The sequence below is a fragment of the Phyllostomus hastatus genome, unplaced genomic scaffold (assembly GCF_019186645.2).
Source record: "Phyllostomus hastatus isolate PE091 unplaced genomic scaffold, TTU_PhHast_1.1 phas_contig_34, whole genome shotgun sequence".
NCBI classification, from domain to species: Eukaryota; Metazoa; Chordata; class Mammalia; order Chiroptera; family Phyllostomidae; genus Phyllostomus; species Phyllostomus hastatus.
Genome location: NW_025333857.1, coordinates 66,923,676 through 66,938,378, shown reverse-complemented (window position 1 = coordinate 66,938,378; position 14,703 = coordinate 66,923,676). Strand labels below are relative to the sequence as shown.

The window sequence follows — 14,703 nt, the reverse complement described above, 5'->3', positions numbered from 1 at the left end:
CAATCAGAATAGTCTAGAAATGAAACGGGGGGCAGGGCAGGGAGGTGGTGAGTTCCTCATCACTAGAAGGCGTTAAGCAGAGGCTGTCTGGCACGGGTCCCGTAAATGGGGTGACCAGCTTCGGGAGGCTGGCTGGCGGGACACTGGGAGAGCTGACAGATTGCCACTGCTGTAAAAGCCTGAGGGGCTTGCAGCTTGAATGTCTGCTATGAGAGGGATGTGTTTATATTCCTCTCGGGTCACCTAGAAGACTGAGCCATTGGCTGGCCCTGGGGGCGCCAGGGGGGGTGCCAGGGGTGGGCAACGAGGCTGGGACTGGGAGCTGGCCCCTTGAGAGCCTGTATCTGCCTCCTAGCAGCTGCTGGAGGGAGGACAGGGACCAGCTTGGGCCTCCCATTTCGGCCGAGGGAGAAGGCGTCTTTAGAACTTGACTCTCAGCAGCTCCGAAGGCAGCCCTATAAGCCGTGGATTCGGCACTCCTTTTGCCGGGGTGGGGGGGGGTGCTCCCTACCCACTGTGCCCTCTCTCCATCCAAAGGCAAAGGCCACCAATGGATCCTATTCAGGCGTCTTCGCCCAGAGCCTGCAGCTGGGTGGGAAAGGTGGCGTGAACCCCAGAACTGAGACACAGTGCCATCCAGCAGAGGGGGGTGGGGTGGGAATCAGTCAAGTGCAGCAGGGGGTGCCTGAAGCCAGTGGCAGAGCTGGGAACAGAACCTCTTTGTGCCACACCTCTGTTTGCCCTGGAGCCCTTGAAGTTCTCAGACAGCTGTACCCTTGCCAGGCACATGCCCAGGCCTCCTTCTCTCTTCCGGGGGCAAATGGGACCTGAGGTGGTCCACTGGGAGCGCCGAGGCGGGGAGGGAGGCCGGCGAGCTCAGAGTCTAGACCGGACTCTGCTCCACACGCTGCGTCCTGGCAGCCTTTCCCACCTTGTCCCTTTTGTTCTCGTTCTCCTGCTTCTGGGCTGTGCCCCTCACCCAGGTTTCAGGGAGGTGCCCGTTAAGGACGCCCCTGCTTGCCCTTATTGAGCACAGATGGGACCTGCTGGTTCTTGCCCTCTTGCTGGCAACTTCCAAATCAGGCTGCGCCCCGGGCTGTGTCTCTAAGACGCCTTTGCCGAACTGGCTCCAGCAGGTTCTTTCAACTCAGCACATCTAGAAAGGAACTCAGCAGCTCCCCCCACTCCCCACCCCTGCTACTGCGTTTTCCCACCAAGGGCAACACCATCTTCTCCCCTTTTCCAACCGGGAGCCTGAGGACCAGCCCAGGACAGAGTTTGGCAAGTTGGAGGAACACAGGGATCACCTGGAGGCCTCGGCAAACACAGATTCCCGGGACCACCCTGGGCATCCCGATCCGCTGGGGCTGGGGGCTCGGTGCTGTGCATTTCTGACAGGCTCCCAGGGGATGCGCTCGTGGCCGCACTTTGAGTAGCCCGGGACTGGCCTCGTGTCTGTCTCAGTCCCTTGATCCCCTCGCTCACTATCATTGTTGATATTGTTGCCGCCGTCCATTTTCGGTAGTTCGTAGTATTGAACGCCTGGGTGCCAAGCACCCAGTACATTCAGTACGAGGCCTGTGTGTAGCCTGCAAAGGTGTGTGAGTGCCAGGTGCAGTCATAGCTACTTTCACCTGGTGCAAAGCATACGAAAGTATCCGCCCATACCACTGACATTCTGGTAGAGGAAGAAAGTTAAAAGTTAAATAACTGCACTACAAAAGGAAAGTCATTTTAAATCCAGGAAGTTCTCACCAAGAAGGTGACAGTTATGCCAAGCGTGAAAGTGATTTCGTGTAACCCAAGATCTCAAGATGTGCCCCTCCTTCGTTTCTCTCAAATGGCTGCCACGGTGTCTTCCAGCTCAGTCCCTTTGTTCAGGCCTCCACTCTCTCACCTGGACACCAGCCAGCAGCCCCCACCCCCACCCCGGCTGGGTGGGGATCTGCTACTCTCCTGGCTGGAGAGTTTCCCTCCCCCACACACCTTCAGCTGGCAGCCATGTAATTCTTGTAATAAAGCGAATCATGTCATTCCCTTGGCCTACCATCACTGAGGGATTCCTCAGCACAGTGAGGATCCAGGGTCCCCAGTGATGATTCTGCACAGCCCCCCAGCTTGTCTGCCACCCCTGCAGCCCACCCACCCACCCCTTTGTCCTCTGTACTTCAGCTGCTGGGGATTAGAACTCGTCAACTACCTACTTTCCCCCCCAAACTCATCAGCAACCACCCATCCTGTCTCCTTCCCTTTTGCATGAGGGGAAGCAGCTTCTGCCTGTCTTGGGGGCACCCCCCCATTCTCCCCCACAGGGCTGCTCTCCTACACCTGTCATCTCTCTCCTTGGCTCTGTCTCAACAAGGGGTTCCCGCTGCCGGCAGTGCACTCTGGGGTCATCTCCCTTTCTCTCCAGGCTCTCTCTAGCTGGCGCCCTCTCCCCAACCCTTTCCCATGCTGGGAAGAAAGAGGCCCCTATGCTTACTGACATCACTTCCTCAGCTGAGGTTCATTCCGTGACCCACCGCAATCTGGCGCCTGGCTGCAGGTGTAGAGACAGAGGCAGGGAAAAGTTGCCCAGGATTGCACAGCCCCGGGGCAGAGCCAGGACTCAACCCCAGCCAGCCTCGCCCCAGAGTGCATGCCTGTACCCACCACACCCTGCAGCCCCCTCATCCACTTGGGAGGTGGGGATGATGTTTATCCCCCACACAGAGGAGGAAACCAACCAAATTGTTCCATCACACGCAGGCATCGGCCAGACTGTCCTTCGTGAGTGCCCCAAACATATTTAGGATTAAACAAATAGTGGCGGCCTGCAACCTGTTGGTTTGTGGTGTTCTTTGCCAAGAAATATCCTCACAGCAGTAAGCATGGGGGGGCGGGAGGGTGGGGCTTGACCTTCCTTTCTCCCAGAAGGAGGTGGTCTGGGACGCAAAGCCAGGGCACACCCAGGCCATAGTCCCCTTGGCTACAACCCCCATGCCTTGCAGTCCTCTGACTCAGCATGTGGCAGATGGACAGGCACCGAATGCTGGCTGTTATCTGACAGACCCATGGGCTGTTAGGACTGGAAGGGGCCTTAGTGACCCATCAAAAGATGAGATCGGTCAGCCCTGCCAGGCACCGTGCCACGCACTTACCTGGGCAGCCTCTCGCCTCCTCTGATTAGCAGAGCTGATCAGAGGAGTTACTACGGTTACTACGGTTCTTCGTCTCAGTTAAGGAATGGCCACAAGTGTGGGCTCCTTTGTTCTGAGAATCTGAGCATGAGAAAGCGCTAGGGAAGAGGAAGGTCATGGTGGATACTCTAGAAGTTCAGTTTTCTGACTTTCAGTCTGCAGGCTCTGTCCAGCTGTGGCTACACAGCCTGGAGCCTCTCATTCCAGAGACCTGTAGAACGTCTCCTGGAAGCAGCTGAGGGGAAGAGCAGTATCAGACCCACAGCTGGTGGCCGTGAGCAAGGCTTTGAGGCCCCCGGAGCCTCCACTGTTCCCTGACCTGTTCCCTCGGGTGATCCTGAGGATCACCGAGATACAGGAGAGGCTGCTTTATAATGGGGAAGTGGGAGACCCATCTGACCCATGATCAGTACTTGCTTGTCAAAAGGACCGCTTTACCCTAGCCCAGCTCCTTAGCCTCCAAACTCTGTTGCCTTTCCCTTCCCACTGACCACAGGTCCGGATTTCCTGGATCATTCAATGCAACAGATCTCCCCTGGTCCCCTAGTGAGGTGTTTGGTGGTGCCTGGCATTGTGGCAGAGGACCCGAGTGAAGGAAAAGGCAGGGCCATCCGAGGTCTTGTGGCCCTGCAGCCAGTGTCAGGGGAAAACCATGTCCAAGGGAATGCAGCTTTCAACAGGAAGGTTCCCAATCATTTTTATTCTTTACACGTGGAAAAGGCCCACGTGTGATGAGTTTGCACGAAGTAGACATAGCTGCAAACTACTACCCAGCTCACAAAACAACATGACTGCCCCCCCCCCCGCCTCCCCGTACCTCTAGGCCGTCTCCCAGTCTCTGCCACCCCCATCCCATCTTCTGGCACCACAGATGGGGTTGCCTGCTTTTGAACTTGAAATAAATGGAAACATCCAGGGCTTCTTTCACCCAGTGCTTGTGTGCGTGTGAGATTCACCCTGTTGATGTTAGTAGCGGCGGTTGGTTCATTCTCAGTGCTGTGTGTAGTATCCCAACAAGATCACCACGGATCTAGGTTTTGTTTTTCTGTAACTGTGTTTAAAAAGCCTCAGTGCATGTCACAAAAACAAATAATTTAGACTAATATTTATCAATGCAAGCGTACTTGATTTTTTGCCTTCTATACACAACCATCTTCGAAATGCTAAAAGTGAGTTCCACCTGTGGTTCTTTGGAGACGCGGCAGGTGCGCGGGGGACGATTGACGTTCTCAGCGTTCTCTGCAGGCAGTGGGAGGTGGCTGGGCATTGGAGAGTCCGGGGTCCAGTCGGCTGGGCAGACTTCTCCACGGACTTCCGCTAACGGGAGCGCGGTCACCAGGCGGAGGGTCTCTCTTCCTCGCTGTGGTCCAGGGGCATATTACTGACACTCAAATGCTCGATGCCTCCACTGGCTCAGTTAGGACGAGGCCTCTCGGCCCTGGCTGGGTTTCTCAGTTGGTTAGAGCGTCACCAAGGTTGCACGTTTGATCCCCAGTCAGGGCACACAGAAGAAGCAACCAATGAGTGCGTAAATACGTGGAACAAGGAGTGGATCTCCCCCCCCCCCCGCCCCAGCACCGCCCCCGCTTTTTAAAATCAATTAATAAAGAAAAGAAATAAAAGTAAAAATAAAGAGACTTAGTGCAGGACTGTAGTCTAAGAACATCTGCTCAGTCGTGTGTGACCACAGGGCGATGTCGCGAGGCCCCCGCCGCCACTTGTCCTCCGTGTGTGGTCCCGGCCAGTGGCCGAGAGGGGCGCGCTGCACGCCAGCCTCTGCACGGGTCCCATCGTGGGGCCCTCTGGCTTTGTCGCTCAGAGCAGTAATTCCTGTGGGACACACGACGGTGAACGCCCAGGGACAGGAGGAGAGCACCCAGGAGTCCCCCTCACCGTCACCGAGGCTTCGTTCTGGCAACTCTCCGCGGACGACGTGGCCCCTTCCCAGCTGGGCGTGTGCGGGTGCCCGCGGGGGCGCCGCAGGGGACGGGCGCTGGGAAGCATGCCGCCGCGCATGTGCTGCACCTGGGCCCCGAAGCAGCAGGCCTCGGCGCTGCAGGCGCTGGGCTGCTCCGAGAGACGGCGCGCGTACGTCCGGCAACCCAGCCCCAGGCCACCTTCCCGCCCGCCATCTTCAGCGCGTGCGGCCGCCACCACGCATGCGGCCGCCATGTTCCCGCGTGAGCGTGGGGACGGTCCCGAGGCGGGGGGCGGGGCCTGTGGGGGCCGGAAAGTCAGGAATGTTCTAGAGCGGCCTGGGGTCCTTTCCGGCTTCGGGCGTCCTCCCAATGTTCTAGCCCACGTGTGTTGGGGAGCTTGTGTGCGTTTTACTTGTGGCCAACCAGCTTATGTCCCCGGAGGAGGGCGCTGTGAAATTTGCCCTGGAGCCCTGGCTGGGTGGCTTGGTCGGTTGGAGCATCCTCCCTGCTCCCGAAGGTTGCGGGTTTGATTCCTAGTCAGGGCACATACCTAGGTAGTGGGTTGCAGGTTTGATCCCCTGGTTGGGGTGGGTACAGGAGGCAACTGATAGATGTTTCGTATGTCATATCGGTGCTTTTTTCTGTCTCTCCTCCTTTCTCTAAAATCAGTTAAACACATCCTTGGGTGAGGATTTTTTTTTTTTTTTAATTTGCTTTGGAGAACAAGAGGACGATTCGATTAGGCAGTGCTTGGAGGTGGGGCCAGCCCTTGGTGCCTTCCTCCTGGGTTTATCCCCTCTCCTTAGTCTGGGGTTTCCGGACTGCACTCCCGTGAGGTGTCCAGAAACGGGGCCGCGGGGCTCTCTGCGCTTTACCTCCCTGTTTCAGCCCTGGGGCTCCGTGGCCTCCGTTTCACTCACTGGAGTTCTGAGAATGACTTCTTGTGGCCTTTTGAAAGAGTTTTCTTTGGGTGTTTGACCGTACACTGCTTCTGAGATCCCTTCCCCCTGGAAAATTCTATTCTGGGAACAGGAGGTGGGTGTGGGAAGGGTTAAGCATTATTCAGCCAGAGCCGGGTTGGGCCTCATGACCTTTTAAAGTTCTTATAGCTTGGTTTGCAGTGCGGGAGATCTCGGAACATTCTATTAAAATAGCGTTCAAACGAAGTAACTTCCAAAGGCCAAAGGATGCAGAGGATGGGCTTCACTCTGAGGAGCGTTTAGGTAGCATTTCAGCAAGAGTCTTGAGGGCACTATACTTCACCCAACCCTCTGCATGTACAAGTTTTTTTCATTTTATAATTTTTAATTTTTTGTACTTCTCCATCGGCTGTTCCTAGTCGCAGTCCATTGGGGTTGTTTGGGTTCAGAACAGTTCCCACTTTCACAGAGGAGTAGGAGATGTGGGCAGCCTGTGCATCCCTCTCTGGGGTGCTGGCCTTCCCTTCACCAGCAGCTGGCCCAGCTTGGACCTGCAGTTTCACTTGATGAAGGAGGGTGGGCCATTCATGGGCTCAGACAGAAACATCTCTGCCTTGGCCTGCGTAGCTCTGAGTCAACAGGCCTGATAAACAGCCCCTTTCCCAGGGCCTGCGAGGAACAAAGCCCCTGGGCTGCTCTGGGATTTGTCTGCCCCGGTGTTCCTGAAACAGCTGTTTATTCTTTTGACAGGAGCTGGACGACGGCACCTTCCCTCCCTCCAGCTCTGCCTCCTTCTGCAGAACGGAGCTGGACAGAACTTTGTTTTGCCTTTTACTTTGCAGGGAGAGAAGCAGACGATGAGGTATGTGGAATGTTGAAATGATTTACTTCTGCCTCGTCGGGGTCATTGGGGGAACGGAGAGCTGGCTGTGGCATGGATCCCCCCAGGGGGAGGACCCTCGCTGCCCCTCTGACCTCTTGCTGGTCCCCTCTCAATAGTTCTGGAAGAAGCCAAAGTCCTCCTCTCCCTGGCATGGGATCGAGAAGCGGAAGCTGGCAGGATGCTGTGGATTTTGCTTCCCCTGGCAGCACCTCTTGGGGCTGTGGCTGCGGCCTGGGGTTTTCTCTGCAGGATTCGGAGTGACGGTGCAGGGCCAGCCTGGGTCTGGCCCCGGGGCTACACTGTGTGTGGGTGGATGCGGAGACCTGTTGCGTGGTAGCCCCTTCATTTACCTTGCCTTATTTCTCTTGGAAAATCCCTTGCACAATGTCTGGGCTAGGCAGCAAGGCCAGTCTGGCTGGATCCAGGCTTGAGATTTCCTGAAGGGACGCAAGAAGAGGCACGACAAGATGGACCTCAGAAAGCAGGTTGTTCCGTTTGTGACGGCGGGCGCGACACTGGGCCATGCATGTGGTCTGAGACTTGTCTGTTAGCTCGCTAGCTTCCTCTGTTGTGTTTGCTCTGACCCTCGTAATGAAAAACAGAACTGGGAGCAGCCTTCCATGCACTTTGTTTTCCCAGGACTTGTACTGAGTTTCTTCCAATGGGGAGCATTTCTCTATAGTGCCCACTAATTTATTTATTAAATATTGACTGATTGATTGATTTTAGAGGGATGGTGAGAGAGAGAGAAACATCAATTTGCTGTTCCACTTACTTATGCATTTATTGGTTGATTCCTGTACCTACCCTGACTGGGGATCAAACCCACAACCTTGGTGTATTGGGACAATGCTCTCACCAACTGAGCTACCCAGCCAGGGCCTATGCTCACCAATCCAGAGGCTTCTGGGTAAAGCAGCACTCTCCCTCCTCACCTCTAGCGTCAGCCCCCTGCCAGGAGCTGGGCCTGGGGGTCAGAGGGTCTGTTTTTCAAATTGCCATCCCCTTCTGGGTGAGCCCTGCCATCTCAGCCTCCACTGAAGCTCAGTTTCCTCATCCAAAAGCCACTGCACTGACCATGGTGAGGGATTACCGGATGGGGAGAGGAAGACCCACACCGGGCACGCAGGAGGTGCCTGGGCATGGCAGAACAGCCAGTGCTTGCCAGATGGGCAAAGGGGAAGCCAGGCCCTCCACAAGGCTAGCCTGTGACTGGCTAGCTTTGAGCCAGTCACCACGTGATAGTCATGAGAAGCAAAATGAGAGGATGTCCCAAAGAAACCTGAGTGATTAGCCCATGGGGAGGCCCTCGTGTTTTCTGAGAAGAGAGTGGTGAAAATGGTGGTCACCAGAGGCCAGTGCCTGGGACCTGAATCCTGGCTCTGCCACTTTATGCTGTGTGATATCAGGCAAGTTACTTAACCTCTCTGAGCCTCCATTTTCATATCTTTAAAGTGGGGATAATTCTGGAATGACTTTGGGATTGTTGTGAGGCTTAACTTGAGAGACCACTGTTAAAGTGTTTAGCCCAGGGCCTGGCCTGGTTCATTTGGGGAGCATCCCAGTGTTGTTAGGGCCCGTAGCTTATTCAGTTTCCAGGGCCCTCTTCAGAAAAGAGTGCACAGTTGTAAATACAATATTAGGCATGGAATGGATACTTGAGCAACACGAGTTGGGACTGCACAGGTCCACTTATATGTGGTTTTTTTTCTAATAAATACTGTATATATATTTTCCTTATGATTTTCTTAACATTTTCTTTTCCCTTACTTTATTGTAAGAATACAGCATATCATACATGTAACATACAAATATGTGTTAATTGACTATTTATGTTATCGGTAAGGCTTTGTCAGCAGTGGGCTGCGAGTAGTTAAGTTCTTGGGGTGTCAGCAGTGAGGGGCAGATTCACAACTGCAGGGGGACTGGCACCCCTAAGCCCTGCATTGTTCAAGGGTCCACTGTATTTAAAATGGGAGGACACATATCACAACAAATAACAAACACTGACAAATACTCCAAATAGGATAAAATTTAGAAAGCATAATGACATGAAAATAATGTAAAAATGGTATTATGTAGGTGTCTAATGCACCTGTCATATTTCTGCTGCTTACCCTTGGGTTTCCTCTTTGTTTGACAAGGACTTTATAATACCATTTTTGACAGAGACGAAAGACAGACAAATCACTTTTGCCCCTAGCACGGTTAATCAGTTGTTGCTTTTTATTACTGAGAGTTTAGAAAAGTTCCTTTCGGCTTCATGACTTGTTACTGGTGATGGCGTATCTGTAAGTCCTTTGGCAGTTTCTTGCTCAGTGGCTCCAGCCAGGGTGCCAGGGAACTCTGCTGTTGGTCCAGCCTGGGGGGCAGGGGTGGAGGGCACGGGTGCTGGGCCGCAGTGTCCTGATCATCCTGAGCCCCGAGCAGGGAGCAGAGCAGCACCCAGGGCAGCTCCTTCTCCTTGGGATCAAAGTGGAGGGCTCCTGGGTATGCAACAAGGCCCACCCGGGGCCGGTTGTTACTGGGACCCGGGCAGGTGTGTAGATAGTGGGGTCAGTGCCTCGGACCCACCTGCAGCCCCAGTCCAGGCACTGAGGCTGGAGTGACTGCCCCATCAGGGGACCACTCCTCACCTCTGGGAAGCATCCAGGCCTTACTCACTCCTGACCCCAGTCTGCAGGGGGGCCTGACACCAGGCTTCGTTCACTTCTGGGTAAGGAGGCCTCTGCATTCAACTTGTGTTGGTGGGTAACCTTTTTTTTTTTTTTTTAATTGTTGTTTAATCACAGTGGTCCTGGTGGGTGATCTTCTCATTCAGTCATCACTTTAAGGAATCTGTGGGGCCATTGCAGTAAGATGTGCTCCGAATGAGACTTCCAGCCAGTGGCTGATTTCTCTTGCACGTCCTGGGTCCATCAGGAAAGCCTGTCATGGAAAGTTAAGTCTGGATGACTTCTTTCAGGGACACTAAGGACAGGGACACTAAGGCCAGAGACCTCCGTGACCCCGGTTTCCAACGCCTGCTCTGGTGGAAGGTGGGGCTGGTCAGCCTGGGCTTCTTCCCCACCCAGCTCGGGCTCCGGGCAGTGGGGCAGCCACGATGCGCAGCTGGGCCCTGAGCCGTGGACAGTGGGAGGGGAGCTGACTGTCACAAAGTCACAGTGGGGGTGGTGGGGGGCTTTCCCTTGAGCTTCTGGGTGGTGCTACCCCAGGGGACCCACACTCCTCTCCCAGATGAAGCCACATCTCTGCCTTCAGAGCCACCTGTGGCGCATTTACTGACCACGGGCGCGGCGTGCTCCGTACACGCGGTCTCCTCTTGGACTTTCAGGGCCCCCACAGGAGGGTGCTTGTGAGTGTAAACCAAGGTCACAGTGTCAGAGGACTTGCGCAGGGCCGGCGTCTGGGACCGCTGCTTTAAGAGTCAGCACTGGCCTGATTCCTCCCTGGAATGATGGATCTGATCGCTGCAGTGGAGGGTGTGGAGGACAGAAGACCGGAGTTTTGTCCGGGGAGGGCTGTAATACCCAGTGTGCTCCTGTGGCCCCCCTTACCTGTTCACAATACTTGCCACTCAGAGTCTTTGACCCCTTCTCCATCGTGCAGGAGTGGCTGCGGCTGGAGCACGCAGGGGCAGCTCCGGGGAGCAGGGGATGGGTTCCAGGGGCTGGGGGGCCGGGGAATCACAGGCAGAGGGGAAGGTTGGGTTTCCTCTGCCACTGCTTTCCCCCTGCAGATTCCGGCTCTCGGAGATAATGGCTTTTCCAGGGCTTCTGAGCACTGCTCTTCAGCGGAGACGTTCATCTTCCCCTGACATGAGACGGAGCAACAAGGTCCACAGTCCACAGAACTCCTTTCAGGGAGGGCCTCTGTGTGAAGCCAATGCCCCCACTTAGCCCAGACTAAAGTTGTGTGTGTGTGTTGTGCTTTAGGGGACAGGTTGAGGGTAGGTGAGGAAGAATTAATTTATGAGCCACGTGGGAAAGTCTGACACTCCAGGGAAATGCAGCGGGAAAGGAAGAGGAGGAAAGGGAAGTGGGGAAGATGGAGACTTTACAAGGTGGCCCTGCCCTTAGAAACGCCCCCAGGTTTTCAGCAGGAGTTCCAGGAGAGAGGCGTGTGACAGGTGGTTTCCTCTGGGAACCGGTACAGGGGCTGAGTTCTGGGAGGGGCCCGGGAGCTGCCCCTGTGGGAGGTAGGATGGACTCAGGGAGAAACCGTCAGCCCTGGGACGAGAGGGCCTGAGGGATGGTGGGAGGGCTCTGCTAGGACTGGGCGTGGCTGTGTTCACCAAGCCCTCTGAGGGGCAGGGGCCAGGTGACCCAGAGTTCCACGTTCCCACGTGAGGCTGGGAGTCAATATTCGGCAGTCCTAACTCTGTGCTCTGCCCCTTAAGTGGAGAATTTAGAAGCAACCCACAGTTTCCTAGTTGGTGGCTAAGATAGTCAACCACCCATCTTCAGAGTTATGCAGTTTTGAAAATTCTGAGAGATAAGCGCATAAGAGAAAGATTTTTAAATCACGCTGGCTGCCAAATGCCTTGTTTTTGTCCAGAGAGAAATACAAAAATGTTTTAAAAGACTTGTTGGCCACCCCGCCAACCCCTCCATCTCTGGAGACATGCATTCCAGATCCCAGGAAGCAAGTCCACACCCACTCCCAGTGCTTCGCTAAAGAACGGGGTGTTGGCTCACTGGCACAGCATCCAACTGTAAGTCTCCAACGAGAGTGATGACTGGCCACAGCAAAAAGTAAGTCGATTCGAGCAATCTGTGAAGTCCAGGAAGAAAGGGGCCTCGTGACCTGCCTCTCATGCTGATTTCTGAAATGAGAAGTCACAAACACTGTGCACGGAGGGGCGATGGGGAGATGTGTGTGGGTTGGGCTCTTCCTGGCGTTCGTCTCGGTGTTTTCTGCCGTGAGAGTTTGCATGCTTCTCCGGTTCACGTTTTTTCTACTGGGGGACAATTGCATTTGATTCTCAGTTGGTGGGGCCGATAAAGCCTGGGACCCACGTTGTGCAGCGTGGTGGCCTCCTCGGCACCCACTGTCAGGGCGTTGTAGTGGGGCCCTCGCCTCAATCAAAGAAACTCAGTCTCCTCCCCCTTCCGTGAGCTCTTTGTGGTGCTGCAGCGAGGAGCAGATGGATAACCTTCAGAGCGCCTAATCTGCATCTCCCTGCACTTTGTTGTTTCACGTGTTATTCTTCCAGAACCCTCGTTTCTCTGCATTAAATGTGTCTTGAGCTCTGGCTAAATACCAGCCACTGCGCTGTTGCACGGGGTCCTCCTGACAGCCTGCTCTATGGATGCCAGTAATAAGAATGAGCAGTTTTTCCACGTTTGTATGGTACCAGGCCCCATGCTAAGTGTTTTATGGACCTTATCTCTTACAGTCCTGGCCATTTTTATCTCCATCTTAGAGACAAGGAAACAAACCCGCAATCCCTGTTCTGGAACCGCGGGGCCTGGAAGGCAGGAGGCGCGGACTGTAGATCATACATTATGTAACACTCCCAGTGCGGCAGCGCCAAATGATAACATGCATCCATGTTTACACAAAGAAATGTTTAAACAGTCTCACTAAGTGGGATAAGGAGTATAAGTAGCCTCACAACAGGGCCACAGTGCCAACTGAATAACAAAAAGGCTTTTGGTTTTCAGAGCTTTCTGGAGATGTGGATGAGGGACTGCCACACGCTCAGGGTTGCCTGGTTTGGTGCGTGTCAGCACCGGGAGTCTGATCCCCACCTCACCCCAAAGCCTGTGGGTTCAGTCACTATCTCACTTCTCCGGGAGTGAAGACTTCCATGTGAAAAGGTGGTCGCCATCTCGATCCTGATCTGTTTGCTCCGAAACCCAGGACTTCTCTAGCGCTCAGCGCTGGTGCCGTTGATGTAGACTTCCAGTGGCTTTTCCAAGAGGGGGGCGGAGTCACATGCTGTTGCATTGTGTGACTTTGCCACAGGCCCCAGGCCAGCCTGCTTACGAGGTCCTCAACGGGCAGAAGCTCAAGAGTGAGGTTTACACGGGCCCGACAGGCCCACCTTCGTGTGCCTGTGGAACACCGCCAATCATAGGTGCATCTGAACCTGACTGAGCTGTGACCTTGAGTTCCGCACGGGCTTCTCTGCTTCCGAACAGGGCGCACTTTCTAAGCAAGGAGGACTAGAGTGTGGTGGCCGACAACCATGTCCTTTCACTGAATTGATAATAAAAGTGATGTAGCACGTGAGATCCAAGACTGGAATCGTCTGAGGCCAGCCCTCTTCGAGAAGAGTCGCAAAATACCCCCTCTCCTTGAAAAGACAAATTTCAGTGTCACTTTCATTTGATGTAATTCGCTCACCGAACACTTAGAGAGGGCCTGGAGATTCAGGATTGAGGAGGACACTCCTCCGGCCCTCGGGAAGCTCAGACTGGCCGGGAGGAGACTGGGCCGCGTTCGGATGCTCCCGTGTGAGCTGCCTCCCAAGGGGACATGTGCGACACTGTGAATAATGACGAGGGAGCCCGAGCGGAGACAGGGCGTTTCGCTGGTGGCCAGGGCAGGGGTAGGAAGTGGCTTCACAAAGGCCCATGGTGTTTGATGAATGGTACAGCTGGCCACTCTCGCCCTTTGGCTTCTGGGTGTCCACCTCTTGGTTTTTCTCCTGCCCCCCAGCCCTGTCCTCCTCACCTCCTTCTCTGTCTTACCTCTGAGTGTCACTGCAGCCCAGGGCCCTCTCCTGTCCTTGACATCCCTCCGCATCCGCTCCCTAGGTGATGAAATTCCTCCCTCTCACCTTACATACCGTCCGTGTGGACGACGCCTCTGATTGCATGCCCCGCCCACATCTCCCCAATGAACTTCAGACCTGCCATCTCCGTTTAGATGTTCACACACTCCTCGAAAGTAACACATCCAAAACGGAGTTCCGGACTCTCATCCCCAGACCTGGTCCTCCTCCAGCCCAGGGACTCTGAGGGAATGCTGCAGCCTACCTGCTTAAGCAGAAACCTTGCTGCTTCCCTCTCCCTCATCCCTGATGTCTCAATTGCCAGCCAGATCCTATCAATTCTCTCTTCAGAGTATAGGGATTAACTGACTTCTGTCCACCTCCTCTCCTCCTTTCCAGCAAGGCCGCCCCTGCTTTTTGGCCATTGGAATAGCCTGCCACCTCACATCCCTGTGTCTGCCCTTGTCCCCACACTCATTCCCTACCCCCAGCACTCCCGAGCACCCACGGGGGTCTCTGAATGAAATCGGATCAGGTGATACCCCAGCTGTAGATGCTTTCGTGGGTCCCCACCCCCTTGCCATGCCTTCCCAGGCTCTGCCCTGCCACCCCGCCCTTGTTCCAGCTGCTCAGGTGAAAGAACGTCACTCTTTTTTTCTTATTCAGGCTTTTTCTTTTGCCTTTTTTTTTCAAACACGAGAAACTCTTTCTCCTGTCAGGCTGTCATAGATGCTGTTCTGAAATAGTCTCATCCGTCTCATGGCCCGCTCTTCACCCCTTTCCATCCTGTCTTCCCTCCTTGGGAATCTTTAGCCGCCTCCCCAACAAGGCCTTCCCTGACCACCCTTAATTAAAGTACTCCCAACCTGCTGTCCCCCGCCCAGCACCCTTTCCCCCCCAACCACAGTCAATGCAGCAATCAAGAAACGCTCACGTGCTTACTATACACCAGTTGTTGGCTTGCTGTGGGTTCGGAGGGGGAAAGCCGAGTGGGGTGGGCAGTGGGGGAGCCTGGACTGTCAAGGCCCGAGTGGTTCCCCCTCTGAGTGCCAGCCGTGTGGTCAGTGTATGAAGGGAAGCA

General features: G+C 54.8%; 1 protein-coding gene across 2 annotated transcripts in view; it reads left to right on the top strand.

The window, feature by feature from the left end:
* Positions 1 to 14,703, top strand: part of LOC123819701 (N-acetyllactosaminide alpha-1,3-galactosyltransferase) — a 53,829-nt gene that overhangs the window by 20,518 nt on the left and 18,608 nt on the right. For both annotated transcript variants that reach the window (XM_045840166.1, XM_045840165.1), the window contains exon 2: positions 6,769 to 6,880. The gene's annotated coding sequence lies outside the window, so the exon portion shown is untranslated. The remainder of the gene's footprint in view (positions 1 to 6,768; positions 6,881 to 14,703) is intronic.